The following is a 13,462-nucleotide window of genomic DNA, read 5'->3' as shown; positions in this document are numbered from 1 at the left end:
CCGGAGGATGGAAGGGTTTATTTGGCTTCTCAGTCTGAGGGAGACAGTCCATCCTGGCATACGTTGGTGCAGAACCTGAGGGTACAGGCCATCACACTGGCTCTACAGTCAGGATACACCTGGCTTTCTCCTCTCTGTTGTTCAGGACCCAAGCCCACATTTGGGGGGGTCTTTCCCCCCAAGTTAACCAAGGTGGACCATCCCTCACAGACATGCCTAGCCATCCATCTTTTAATGATTCTAGACCCTGTCAGATTGACAGTGTCACACTCAGATTGAGATGCAATCTCCAGTCAGTATAAAGCAGATCCCATGTGCAGATTAAGGAAGAAAATTCTCCTGAGAACTGATTCTAGATCATTCAGTAGGCTCAACAGTGTCAGGGGATGGGGAGAAAGATGAAGGATTTCTTAAAAAACAATCTGTGCTCTTCTCCTATCTCTTCTCCCCCAGGAATCCATGACCTCTGACTCCAAACATAATAAGGTAGGTCTTCGGCAAGACCATCTTGAGCTTGGTAAGTGAACAGTTTCGTGGATTTCAATTCCAGAGGGTGAGAGGTGAGCGAGCCAACACAGCAACCGGTTTGGTGAAACGATGAGAGATGCTGGGAACAGACCGTGTGCCACAGTTTTGGAGTAAGGGTTTGGTGCACTGTCTGGTTTTCTGTCGACTTGACGCAAGCTAGAGTCACCAGAGAGGAGGGAGCCTCCGTTGAGAAAATGTCTCCGTAAGATCTGGCTGTAGGGCATTTTCTTAATTAGTGATTAACAGGGAAGGGCCCAGCCCATTGTGGGTGGGGCCATCCTGAGCTCGTGGTCCTGGGTTCTCTAAGGAAGCAGGCTGAGCAAGCCATGGGGAACAAACCAGTAAGCAGAACCCTTCCACGGCCTCTGCATCAGCTCCTGCCTCCAGGTTCCAGCTCTGTAGAGTTCCTGTCCTGATTGCCTTCAGTGATGGGTTACGATGTGGAAGTGTGAGCCCAATAAACCCTTTACTCCCTAACCTGCCTACAATTGTAACACTTGGCAGGTAGAGGCAGGGGGATCAGGAGTTTAAGGTCATCCTTGACTACAGTGTGAATTCAAGGGCAGCCTGGTGTGGCAGGGTCCTGTGCTGTTGTTCCCTTTGGGGGAGGGGGCCAAGTAGGCGCAGAGTCAAACCATACAGACTCTGGAAGAATGTCGAAACCTCAAGCTCAGTTTATTCAGGAAGAGGCAAGCCTTATATACCCTCCACCCCACCCTGGGCGGGGAAGGTCTGATGAATATGCATCAGCTGGTGTGACATGGCTGCCTCTCATTGGTTCAGGTCATCTCCAGATCATGTTGCTAAGCCCATTAGACAGACCCAGGTTGGCTCTCAGAAAGTATCTTTTTTACTTGCTTGGGCTGGCTGGCCCTCAAGCCTGTTAGGGATGAGTCATCCCACAGCCTGGGACCCGGTGACCCTTTTTCAAAAGAAAGGCAAATGAACACACTGAAAAGCCAGACCCAAAAGGAATGAATGCTTTCCAAGTAACTTATTGGTATTCCAGAGCAAAGCCCAGGAATTTGGGAACACAGAAATATCCACTAATGTGCACCAAAGTAAATTCCACAGTTTCTGCCTTCCTATATGAAGTTGCCAGGCAAATAAGAGGCAAGAAAATATGACCCATATTTTCAATGGTATAAATTATTCAGTTGAAACCACCCAGACTGGACACAAATATTATAATTAAACAGATGCTAAAATAGTTATTAAAACTGAACACATATGTTGGGAAAACTAAGTACAGATGAGGAATATGCAAAAAGGATCGAAGAGAACTACAGTGTGAACAAACCGGAAGAAGGGAAACCTCGGACAATAGACCAGGCTTTCCTTTTGGGCACCAACCAGCCCCCAAATCAGGACACGGAGTCTTATTATTAGTCATAACCGCTCAGCCTGGCTTAGGCTCATTTCTGGCTAGCTCTTTTAATTGAAATTAACCTTTTTCTCTGCCGTTTGCCTCAGGGCTTTTTACCTTTCTTCTGTCTGTCTGTCTTACTGTCACCACCTCTCTGTGTCTCTCTGTCTGGTGGCTGCCTGGCTTCTTGCCCCGGGGAATGTCCCTCTCTTTCTCCCTCGTTCTCTCCTCCTCCCGAGCCTAAATTTCTCCTCCTATTTATTCTCTCTGCTCACCAGCTTCATTTATCCCTCTCCTGCCTAGCCATTGGCTGTTCAGCTCTTTATTAGACCAATCAGGTGCCTTAGGCAGGCAAGGTGAAACAGATGCAACACATCTTTACATAGTTAAACATTCATTCTTACATCGTTAAACAAGTGCAGCATAAACAAATGTAACACATCTTTGCCTGGCTAAACAAATATTCCACAACAGGACAGCACAGCAGGAGCTCCCAAGGGAAGGGAAGAGTGGAAGAGACGTAAGAAAACATTTGAAGGGCCTGGAGAGATGGCCCAGCAGCTAGACACTTGGCTGCTCTTGCAGAGGACCTCAATTCAGTTCCCAGTACCCACTTAGGGCGGGTCACAACCACCTGTAACTCCAGAGGATCCAAGACCCTCTTCCAGCCTCCACAGACACTACACTCACAGGGACATACCCACACCTCCCCTGAACATATACATGATTAAAAATACATAAATCTTTTAAAAAAGTTGAAGATGTGATGCTGAGGCAGGAGGATGGCAAGTTCCAGGCCAACCTGGGGTATGTAGTAAGACCCTATGTGAAAAAGCTAAAGAAATCATGAGTGAACATTTCACAAATTTGGTGGAAACTAGTACTTTGCACATTCAAGATCCTCCAGAAATAGCTGTGTGCACATGCACACACACACACACACACACACACACACACACACACACAAAAAAAAAAAAAAAAACCAAACCATATGGAGGCATACCATAATTTCTTAAAAAGGAGTGATAAAACCGGGCAGTGGTGGCACACACCTTTGATCCCAACACATGGGAGGCACAGGCAGGAGGATCTCTGTGAGTTTGAGGCCAGCCTGGTCTACAAACTGAGTTCCAGAATAGCCAGGGCTACACAGAGAAATTTTGTCTCAAAAAACAAAACAAAACAAAACTTAAAAAAAAAAAACAGTGATAAAGAGAAAAACCTTAAAAGCAGCTTTAAATTTCAGGTATTTTGTTTTTAAAAATGATTTTCTGTGCATGGGTAGTGTGTGTGTGTGTGTGTGTGTGTGTGTGTGTGTGTGTGTAGGTGTACACTTGCCATCTCATGCATGTGGAGGTTGGAGAACACCCTTGGATGTTGTTCCTCCCCTTCCCCTGTTCACTGCTGCCCACCCTGCACTATGCTGGCTTCCAGGAGTTCTACCTCGGTCCCCCACCTTAATGTAGGAGTTCAGGTGCCTGCTGCGGCCCCCAGCTTTCAAATACATTGTTGGAAATAATTTAAATGACAAGATTGTTGTCTTGGGGTGGCATAAAAGTATTGTACATGGGGTGACTCAGCATTTATTAGAGTTCTGGAGGCTGCCTAGATCAAAATCAAGGCTGGCCTCCTGCCCAGAGGGGCAAGGCTAAACTTGGGAATGACCGGCTGCCGTTGTTTCTGCTCCCTGTGTGATCTGCTGCCTGGAGATGAGACAGATGGCGGACTTCTAGGATGGTAACCTGTACTGTGATGGTTAGTACTGAGTGTTCCTGTGATGGGATCTGGACTCACCCAGGAGACACATCTTGGTGTATGTCTTCAAGGAAGTTTCTAGACTGGCTTTACTGAGGTAGAAAGAGCCACCCTAAATGTGTGCAGAATGAACAAAAACGAGAGGCTGAGCAAGCACCAGTGTTCACCTCTCCGCTTCTTGACAATTTTGCGTGGTGACCAGCCACCTACTGTGCCTTCCCAGCCTCAGTGACTGTACCCCCAAACCGTGAGCCCAAATAAATGACTTTTCTGTATCCCCAAACCGTGAGCCCAAATAAACCCCTTTTCTTAGGTCGCTTTGGCCAGGTGTTTCCTCCCAGCGAGGAGAAAAGCAGCTGGCACAGCTCCTCAGATGGTGGCCTTCTGAATAAAGCAAGACTCACACAGGGAATTCCTCCTCAGATCTGGAGTCTGAGGAGCACCTGCTTCCAAGTCTACAGATCTCACTGTGTCATCACTCAAGGAGGATGGCAGGGAGAGAACAACAAGCTCTCCTGTGCTCCTATTTAATTAATTTAACACACGCAGAGGTTGTAGTTGTCTTCCCAAGATCCCCTGGAGTTGGAGTTACAGGTGGTTGTGATCCATTGATGTGGGTTCTGGGACCTGAACTCAGGTTCCCTAAGAGAACAGTACCCGTTCTTAACAGCTGAATCCTCTCTCCAGCCCCTCCAATTCTACTCATAATGACTTCTCCCTAATTTCTTAATTGCTCCTCCAAAGCCCTCATATTGATGTATGAATGCAATATTTAAATGGGGGGAGACAAAAACTTCAGCCCAGTGGATGTGGCTCAGGGGTAGAGCTCTTGCTTTGCATTCAGAAACACATTTCAGACATAACAGAGGCTGGAATGAGTTAGCTCCATTGCCTGACACAGTGGGCGGAATATGGGTGGATCCTGCAGCAGAAGGCAGGTCTGGATTTGGATTTACACAAAGAACAAAGAGCACAGGGGCCAGGTGCTTTCTAATGCTTCTGTGTCCAGACCCTGAGCTAAGGCAGGTGCTCCAGGCCACACCCCATACTTCATCTTGCTCTGTGGATGGCCCTTGAACAGGTGAAGATGCCCTGGCCACTAAGACCTGGAAAGTATTCTGTTTGCCTTCCTGACCTTGGCAGCCCATGACCAATGACTGGCTGAAATGCCCTTTCCTTGTCTCAAGGTACATGCTACAGGCTACCTATCGGAGTTCCCGTGAGATCAAATGAAGATTTACTTCATCCAAATCACATTATGAGTGCATGTGTGTGTGTGTGTGTGTGTGTGTGTGTGTGTGTGTGTGTGTGTGTGTGTGTAAGCCTGAAGAATGAAGGAAGAACACAGGGCTTTTCTTCCTCTTCCTCTCTGTCCTGTTGTTATCTCCAGCACAGGCTGAGTTCCTCCACAGCTGTAGTGTTGAAACACAAATTCTATACACCGGAAGCTTTGTGTGCCCCGCACCTTTGAAATGCTTTCTGGGACACTTCAGTTGATCTGTCTGCCAAGGCAGAGGGCCAGTAGCCTCTGTTAATGATGTCATCTATTAAAGGCAGTTATCTCTAAATGGCGGTATTGCTGATGAATTTCCTTCATTTTGGTCCTTTGTTAAAAAAGAAGGAGAGTGCCCCTCACCTCTTCTCGCGCTCTTTGATGTGCAGTGCCAACCTTCACCTGGTATTTATTTTCGGGAACCCCTAATTGCAGCTCATCAAGCATTTATCTTGCATTTACAAGTTCTCGCTGCAGGTACATTTTTAGCCATCCTCCGTAAAGCAACATAATTGCAGGAGGAACTATAGAAATGAGCCAAAGAGAAAGTAAGTGATGAACGCCGTAGCTCGTTACTTAAGCACAGTGACCTGCACAGAGACGGGCAAGGAACACAGCATCTAGTGGGATGCAGAAGGCAGGGAAGGAGCTCGGATGAGAGTCGGCCAAGTGTGCAGAAACCCACCCAGCACTGATTTTATTCAGCAATGGGATGCTGCTTTATTTAATTCCTATGTCTCAAAGCCCCAATTAGGCACGTTTTCCTTTCCCCAAATGCGTTTATTTATATTTTGAAGGTGAAAATGTTTCTCTGTGTGGATCGGCTTAACCCGCCGTTGCTGTCTAGAATATGATTGGTTGAATTCGAAGTCAGTTTTGGACATAGTGATAATCTTAGTGCTCGCAAGTGCGTTTCTCCTGTCCCACAGGGAGCTGAGACCAAGGGCCACGCTGAGTCAGGGGACAAGGGGCAGAGCTGCGAGTGCTTGTCCTCGGCCATCTCTGCTGTCCCTGCCTCCCGTGGGGTGAGAGTTCTCACATGAGAGCAGGGTTTTTCTTTCTTCACTCTGAACCCCCCCCCCCCCAAGCATCCCACTTCTGTTCTCTAGCACTCACACGCTCTCTCACCAGATGAAAGACATGCATAATCACCTCCCATCTGTCAAACAAAATCGGAAATCTCAGCCTCCCTGTGATGGCAGTCTGCATGGAAAATTAAGGTGCTGTGGCTCTCCTGAAAAATGTTGTCTCAACCCCCCCAAAGTTTTAATTATATATGTACATATGGGAAGGGATATGTGCTGATGTGAGTTCTCAGAGGCCCAGAACAGTGCATGGAATCCCCTGGAGCTGGGGTGAAGGTGGTCATGAACCATCTGAAATGGGTGCTGGGAACTGAACTTGGGTCTTCTGCTAAAGTAGCAAGTGGTCTTAACTACTGAGCCACCTCCCCAGCCCCGTGTAACGACTGAGCAACCTGGAACCCCATGTAACCACTGAGCCACTCACTTCCAGCCCATGTGTCCACTGAGCCACACCCCCTAACCCATGTAACCACTGAGCCACCCAGCCCCAGCCCCATGTGTCCACTGAGCCACACCCCCTAACCCATGTAACCACTGAGCCACACCCCCAGCCCTGTGTGTCCGCTGAGCCACCCCCCCAGCCCTGTGTGTCCACTGAGCCACCCCCTCCCAGCCCTTTGTGTCCACTGAGCCATCTCCCCAGCCCCATGTAACCACTGAGCCGTCCTCCAGCACCATGTGTCCACCAAACCACACCCCCAGCCCTTTGTGTCCACCGAGCCACACCCCCCAGCCCTGTGAGTCCACCAAACCACATCCCCAGCCCTGTGTGTCCGCTGAGCCACGCCCCTCAGCCCCTTGTGTCCACTGAGCCACGCCCCTCAGCCCTGTGTGTCCACTGAGCCACACCCCCAGCCCTGTGTGTCCACGGAGCTACACCTCCCCCAGCCCCATGTGTCCACTGAGCCACACCCCCCAGCCCCTTGTGTCCACTGAGCCACGCCCCTCAGCCCTGTGTGTCCACCGAGCCACACCCCCAGCCCCTTGTGTCCACCGAACCACACCCCCAGCCCTTTGTGTCCACCGAGCCACACCCCCCAGCCCTGTGTGTCCACCGAGCCACACCTCCCCAGCCCTGTGTGTCCACCGAGCCACACCCCCCCCAGCCCTGTGTGTCCGCTGAGCCACCCCCAAGCCACCCATAGTGGGATCTCTTACCATCACTTTTTTTGTGTAGTGTTGGGGTTAGAAACCAGGACTTTGTGCAAGTGAGACCGGTGTTCTGTCACTACGCTACATTCTCAGCCTACTTTATTCTAACCCATTCTCCGGATTCTGTTCTTCTTTCTACAGGGAAAATAATAGATGTGCTAAAAAAAAGCTTGTTTTTGACAATCCTAAACAAATTACAAGATAGCTACAAGACAGGGAGTTAAAAATAAATTGAAAGGACTGTGTTTGTGCAAGGTGTGAGTGGTGCATGCCGTGATCTCAGCTTTTGGGAGGCTAAGACAAAACGTCTCGAGTCCAGGTCAGCCTGGGCTGCACAGCGAGATCCTGTCTCAAAAGCAAAAGCATGAGCTGGAGAGATGGCCCAGTGGTCAAGGGCACTTGTTGTTCTTGCAGAGGACTGGGTTTGGTTCCCAGCACCCACGTGGTGGCTCACAACCATTTGTAACTCTATTTCCAGGGGATCCAATGCCCTCTTCTGACCTCTGCAGGTACCAGACATACACGTGGTACATATACATACCCATAGGCAAAACACTCATACACAAAATCAGGACCAGTAAATGGCTCAGCAGGTGCAGATACCTGATGCCAGGCCTGACAAGCTGAGTTTGATACTGAGGTATCACACAATAGAAGGAGAGAACTGACTCCTCCAAGTTGTCCTGTCATCTCCACATGCATATCATGGCGCGCGCGCGCGCACGCGCGCGCGCACACACACACACACACACACACACACACACCATATAGGAATTTCTCTTATAACAAAAAGAAAACGGAGCCCAAATAGGAGACTTAGAATTTTTTTTTTGTTTGTTTTTTGAGACAGGGTTTTTTTCTGTGTAGCTTTGGCACCTTTCCTGGAACTTATTCTGTAGCCCAGGCTGGCCTTGAACTCACAGAGATCCTCCTGCCTCTACCTCCTACATGCTGGGTTTAAAGGCATGTGTGCGGGGGGCCCCCCCCCCCGAGACTTTGAATTTTAAAAGACTTTCAATTTTGAAAGACATTGGCTATTTTAAAGGGATTGAGATTTTTAATGTGTTTGATTTTGTAGAGACTGTGGGACTTTTAAAGTTATTTATTTGTTTGTTTGTTTTTCGAGACAGTATTTTTCTGTGTACTTTGGTGCCTGTCCTGGATCTTGCTCTGTAGCCCAGGCTGGCCTCGAACTCACAGAGATCCGCCTGGCTCTGCCTCCCGAGTGCTGGGATTAAAGGCGTGCGCCACCACCGCGTGGCGTTATTTATGTTTTTAATGTGAGATCTTGGGGGCGAATAAGAAAGGAAGGGTTGTGGTTTAACAGTGATGTGTTCATGTGTCACGTTGACAAAGGGTCAGTTGTGCTAGCTGGTCTTTTGTCAACTTGCCACAAGCTAGAGTCATCTGAAAGGAGGGTACCTCAATTGAGAAAATGCCCCCATAAGGGCCAGCTGTAAGGCATTTTCTTAATTAGTGATTGATGGGGGAGGGACCAGCCCATTGTAGGCGGTGCCATCCCTGGGCTGGTGGTCCTGGTTCTCTAAGAAAGCAGGCTGAGCAAGCCATGTGAAGCAAGCCAGTAAACAGCACCCGTCCATGGTCTCTGCATCAGCTCCTGCCTCCAGATTCCTGCCCTGCATGAGTTTGTTGCACAAATCCTAAATGGTTTTATAATAAAAGCCCAGAGCCAGATATTGGGGTAAATGCTGAAAGTTGAGAGAGACAAAGGAACAAGCCACTGGAGAAACTTCTCACCACTACCGAATCCTCAGGCTGAATGGAAGGCGAGATCCTATCTCCACGAATCCTCAGATTGCAAGCCTCTGAGTCCTCAGCCGAAAAGGCTCTAGTTCCTGTTTCCTCAGGCCTTATATGCCTTTCTCCACCCAGCCATTTCGCTTCCTTCCTAGTGCTGGGACTAAAGGCCTATGATACCCAAGTACTGGGGTTAAAGGTGTGTGCCACCACTGCCTGGCTCTGTTTCTCTCCTAGACTGAATCAATCTCATGTAGTTCAGGGTGGCTTTGGACTCACAGAGATCCAGACAGATCTCTGCCTCCAGAGTGCTAGGATTAAAGGTGTGTGCCACCAGTGTCTGACCTCTATGTTTAATCTAGTGGCTGGCTCTGTCCTCTGATCCTCAGGCAAGCTTTATTTGATACACGATATATCACCACATCAGTTCTTGTCCTGACGTCCTTTCATGATGAACAGTGAGTAATATGGAAGTATAAGCCAAATAAACCCTTTCCTCCCCAACTTGCTTTTTGGTCATGGTGTTTCATCTCAGCAGTAGAAATCCTAACTAAGACACTAGGATTATCAAATACCACAGCTATTTCATTTCTAGACATATTATCTAAAGAAAGCAAGCATGTGTTCACACAAAAACTTGTCCACTAGAGTTCTAGCAGTATTATCTACTTTAGCTAAAGGGAAAATACAGCTCAAATGGCCATCAAGTAATTAGTGAATGGGCACACCAGATGTATATGGCCAGATGTAAAAGGCTATGTAATGTGCGGTCTATTTATGGGAGATATCTAGAATGAGAAAATCAAAGGCTGATGAGGTGGCTCACTTTGTTAAGACACTGGCTATCATGCCTGACACTTGAGTGTGAGCCACAGGCCCCATGTGATGGAAGCAGAGAACCAAAGCAGAAACATGTACACATGCATACACACTCAATAACAGAGAAACACTAAACAATTTAAAAAATGCTACCACTTTAAAAATGAGAAAGAATCCATAGAGACAAACTAATTTCATTGCTGCCGGGAGCTGGGAGTTGAAGAGACAAAGGTTGACTGTTATGGGTATATGGTTTCCTTTTCAAGGGAAAAACACTTTGGACGAGTGCAGTGATAATGCTGTGTGACACTTTAAAAACATTAAAAGCCATTAAATACAATATAGAGAACTGTATAGTTTAAAATGATTAAAATGGTCAATTTTATGTTGTGTGGCTTTTACCTCATTAAAAAAATTGAGTTCAGAAGGTTGACATAGCTTTGATAAATCAAGGGCCCTTTGGCATGATCATGGTGCTTGTTCATTATTTAAAAAACAGGGTCTTGATATGTAGCCCAGGCTAGCTTTGAATTTGTAAACCTCCTGTCTTAGCCTAAGTGCCATAGTTACAGGTATGCACCCTCCTGCACCTGTGTGCACTCTGCACCTGTGTGTACCCCTGTGGGTACCCTGCACCTGTGTGCACCCTGCACCTGTGTGCACTCCTGCACCTGTGTGCACTCCTGCACCTGTGTGCACCCTGCACCTGTGTGCACTCCTGCACCTGTGTGCACTCCTGCACCTGTGTGCACCCTGCACCTGTGTGCACCCTGCACCTGTGTGCACCCTGTACCTGTGTGCACCCCTGCACCTGTGTGCACTCCTGCACCTGTGTGCACCCTGCACCTGTGCATCCTGCACCTGTGTGCACCCTGCACCTGTGTGCCCTCTGCACCTGTGTGCCCTCTGCACCTGTGTGCACCCTGCACCTGTGTGCACTCTGCACCTGTGCACCCCTGCACCTGTGTGCACCCTGCACCTGTGCATCCTGCACCTGTGTGCACCATATACCTGTGTGTACCCTGCACCTGTGTGCACTGCACCTGTGTGCACCCCTGCACCTGTGTGCACCATATACCTGTGTGCACTCTGCACCTGTGCACCCTGCACCTGTGTGCACCATATACCTGTGTGTACCCTGCACCTGTGTGCACTGCACCTGTGTGCACCCCTGCACCTGTGTGCACCATATACCTGTGTGCACTCTGCACCTGTGCACCCTGCACCTGTGTACATCCTGCACCTGTGTGCACCCTGCACCTGTGCACCCCTGCACCTGTGTGCACCCTGCACCTGTGTGCACACCTACACCTGTGTGCACCCTGCACCTGTGCACCCCTGCACCTGTGTGCACCCTGCACCTGTGTGCACACCTACACCTGTGTGCACCCTGCACCTGTGTGCATCCTGCATCTGTGCACACCCTGCACCTGTGTGCACACCTACACCTGTGTGCACCCTGCACCTGTGCACCCCTGCACCTGTGTGCACCCTGCACCTGTGTGCACTCTGCACCTGTGCACCCTGCACCTGTGTACATCCTGCACCTGTGTACACCCTGCACCTGTGCACCCCTGCACCTGTGTGCACCCTGCACCTGTGTGCACACCTACACCTGTGTGCACCCTGTACCTGTGCACCCCTGCACCTGTGTGCACCCTTACACCTGTGCACCCTGCACTTGAGTGCACCCTGCACCTGTGTGCACCCCTGCACCTGTGTGCACCCCTGCACCTGTCCATCCTGTGAGTGTTAAGTCAGCACCCTCAGTGCAGTAGGCAGTAATGACATATGCTAAGAATAAGTCCTGATAGTCAGACTGGACTCTGTTGTCTAGAGGGGAAAATGGACCATTGAATGTTTAAGGTGTAGTGTTGGGACACAATCGATAAAATTTGACTCAGAGGGACACACAAAAATTGAGAACAGCTTTGAGGGCGCTGAAGATGTCCTTCTAGATAGGACATTTGATCTTGATTTTTTTTTCTTTTCGAGACAGGGTTTCATTGTGTAGCCTTGCTGGCTTGGAACTATGTAGACCAGGCTGGCAGAGATCTTCCCAACTCTGCCTCCTCAGTGCTGGGATTAAAGGCACATGCAAGTCATGTCCAGCTTGGCTCTGATTTTGAAGAAGAGTTTTCTTTGAAGTGTGAGGGAAGAGTGAGCTGGCCAAGTGTTGGAACACTTGCTGCTCCAACATGGGTTCGGTTCCCAGGACCTACCTGGCAGCTACCTGGCAGAATTATCGAATTCCAGTTCCAGGGGATCTAATACTCTCTCCTGGCTTCCCACAGGGGTCAGGCACATGCATGGTTCACAACATACATGCAGGCAAAACACCCTTAGTCATGAAATAAAGTAGTAGGAAGTGGGGCTGAGGGGGCAGCTCAGGTGGCAGAGCCCTGGGTTTGATCCCAGCCCTGCATCAGCCAGGCTTGGGGCCACAGCTGTCATCTCATTGCTTGGGGAGGTGAAGGAAGGATAAATTTATCTTCAGCTGTGCAGGGAGGTCAAGGTCAGTTTGAGGAAGGGATTTGAGGCTTTCTTAGCTCTTACAAAGCCTACACCCTCTCCATGGCGAGGCAGCAGACCTGTCACTCTAGAGTGAGACACAGTGAAGTTGGTAAAGAGTGTTCTATTCAGCAGATGGCAGCAGCACAAAGCAGATTTTTGCATTGCTTTACATTCTCGGTGTTCTAGCTTTGGGTGGGGGACACAGCTCCAGGGTTTAAACCTCCAGGCTCTGCCTGAAGGGCAGCATTACAGAGTCTAGAGCAGAACGCCGTCCTGTAGCGAGCCCATCTTCAAACCTCTCCCCGGGGAGCCCCTTCACCTAGAACTTGCAATGCGAATTCCTGTTTCTGAGTACAGGGAAACCTCAGTATTGGACATTTATTATCAGACTACCCATAATTACAAGTCAGGAAGCAGGGGTCGGCCCTTGTGAACTCTTCCCCCTCTGCACAGCTGACTTCACTCACAGCTCTCCGCAGCTTCTCATGGCTGTTCTCGCCCGGCACTGTGATCACTATACCAACCAACTGCAAAGTGAGACCGCTGTGTGACAACAGATGCAGCCTCCCCGAGGGAGATGGGGATGATGGCTCAGGGATGATGCAGTAATTATTAGAAAGTCCCCAAGGAAACGAGGGGCTGGCAAAATGTCTGCTCACAACTGAAGAAAGTCAGGCAGCCAGTGACATCAGGACGCTTCAGAAGGGGAGGGGTCCCAGAGAAGCCCTGGACCATTTTGTAGAATTTGCCTTCTTTAAAATTCTTTAAAAGCTGAGGGAAGCTGGGGAAGATGCTCAGAATGGTCCTAACACCCACACGGCAGCTCACACAGGTCGGTAACTCCAGTTCCAGGGGAGCCAACGCCCTTCTGGCTCCTATAGGCACTGTGTGCATGTGGAACATATATACACACTCAAACATCCATACACATATAATAAAAACAAATCTTAAAAACGTCTTGCTGTGAAGGTCAAATAAGTGTGTCATAGTTAGCTATCTTTAAAAAATGTATTCTATTTTTAATTACGTGTGTATGTGTGTGCCTGTGTGTGGGTATGTGCATGTGAATGCAGGCGTCAGTACAGGCTGGAAGGGGCCATCAGATCCCCTATAGCGGGAGTTACAGGTGGTTGTGAGTCACCTGCCGTGGGCATTGGGAGTCGAACGCCAATGTTCTGCAAGAGCAGGGTGGGCTTCTAACCATTGCACCAT

This window comes from Peromyscus maniculatus, chromosome 7 (assembly GCF_049852395.1).
Source record: "Peromyscus maniculatus bairdii isolate BWxNUB_F1_BW_parent chromosome 7, HU_Pman_BW_mat_3.1, whole genome shotgun sequence".
NCBI lineage: Eukaryota > Metazoa > Chordata > Mammalia > Rodentia > Cricetidae > Peromyscus > Peromyscus maniculatus.
Note: the sequence above shows the minus strand (reverse complement) of the source record.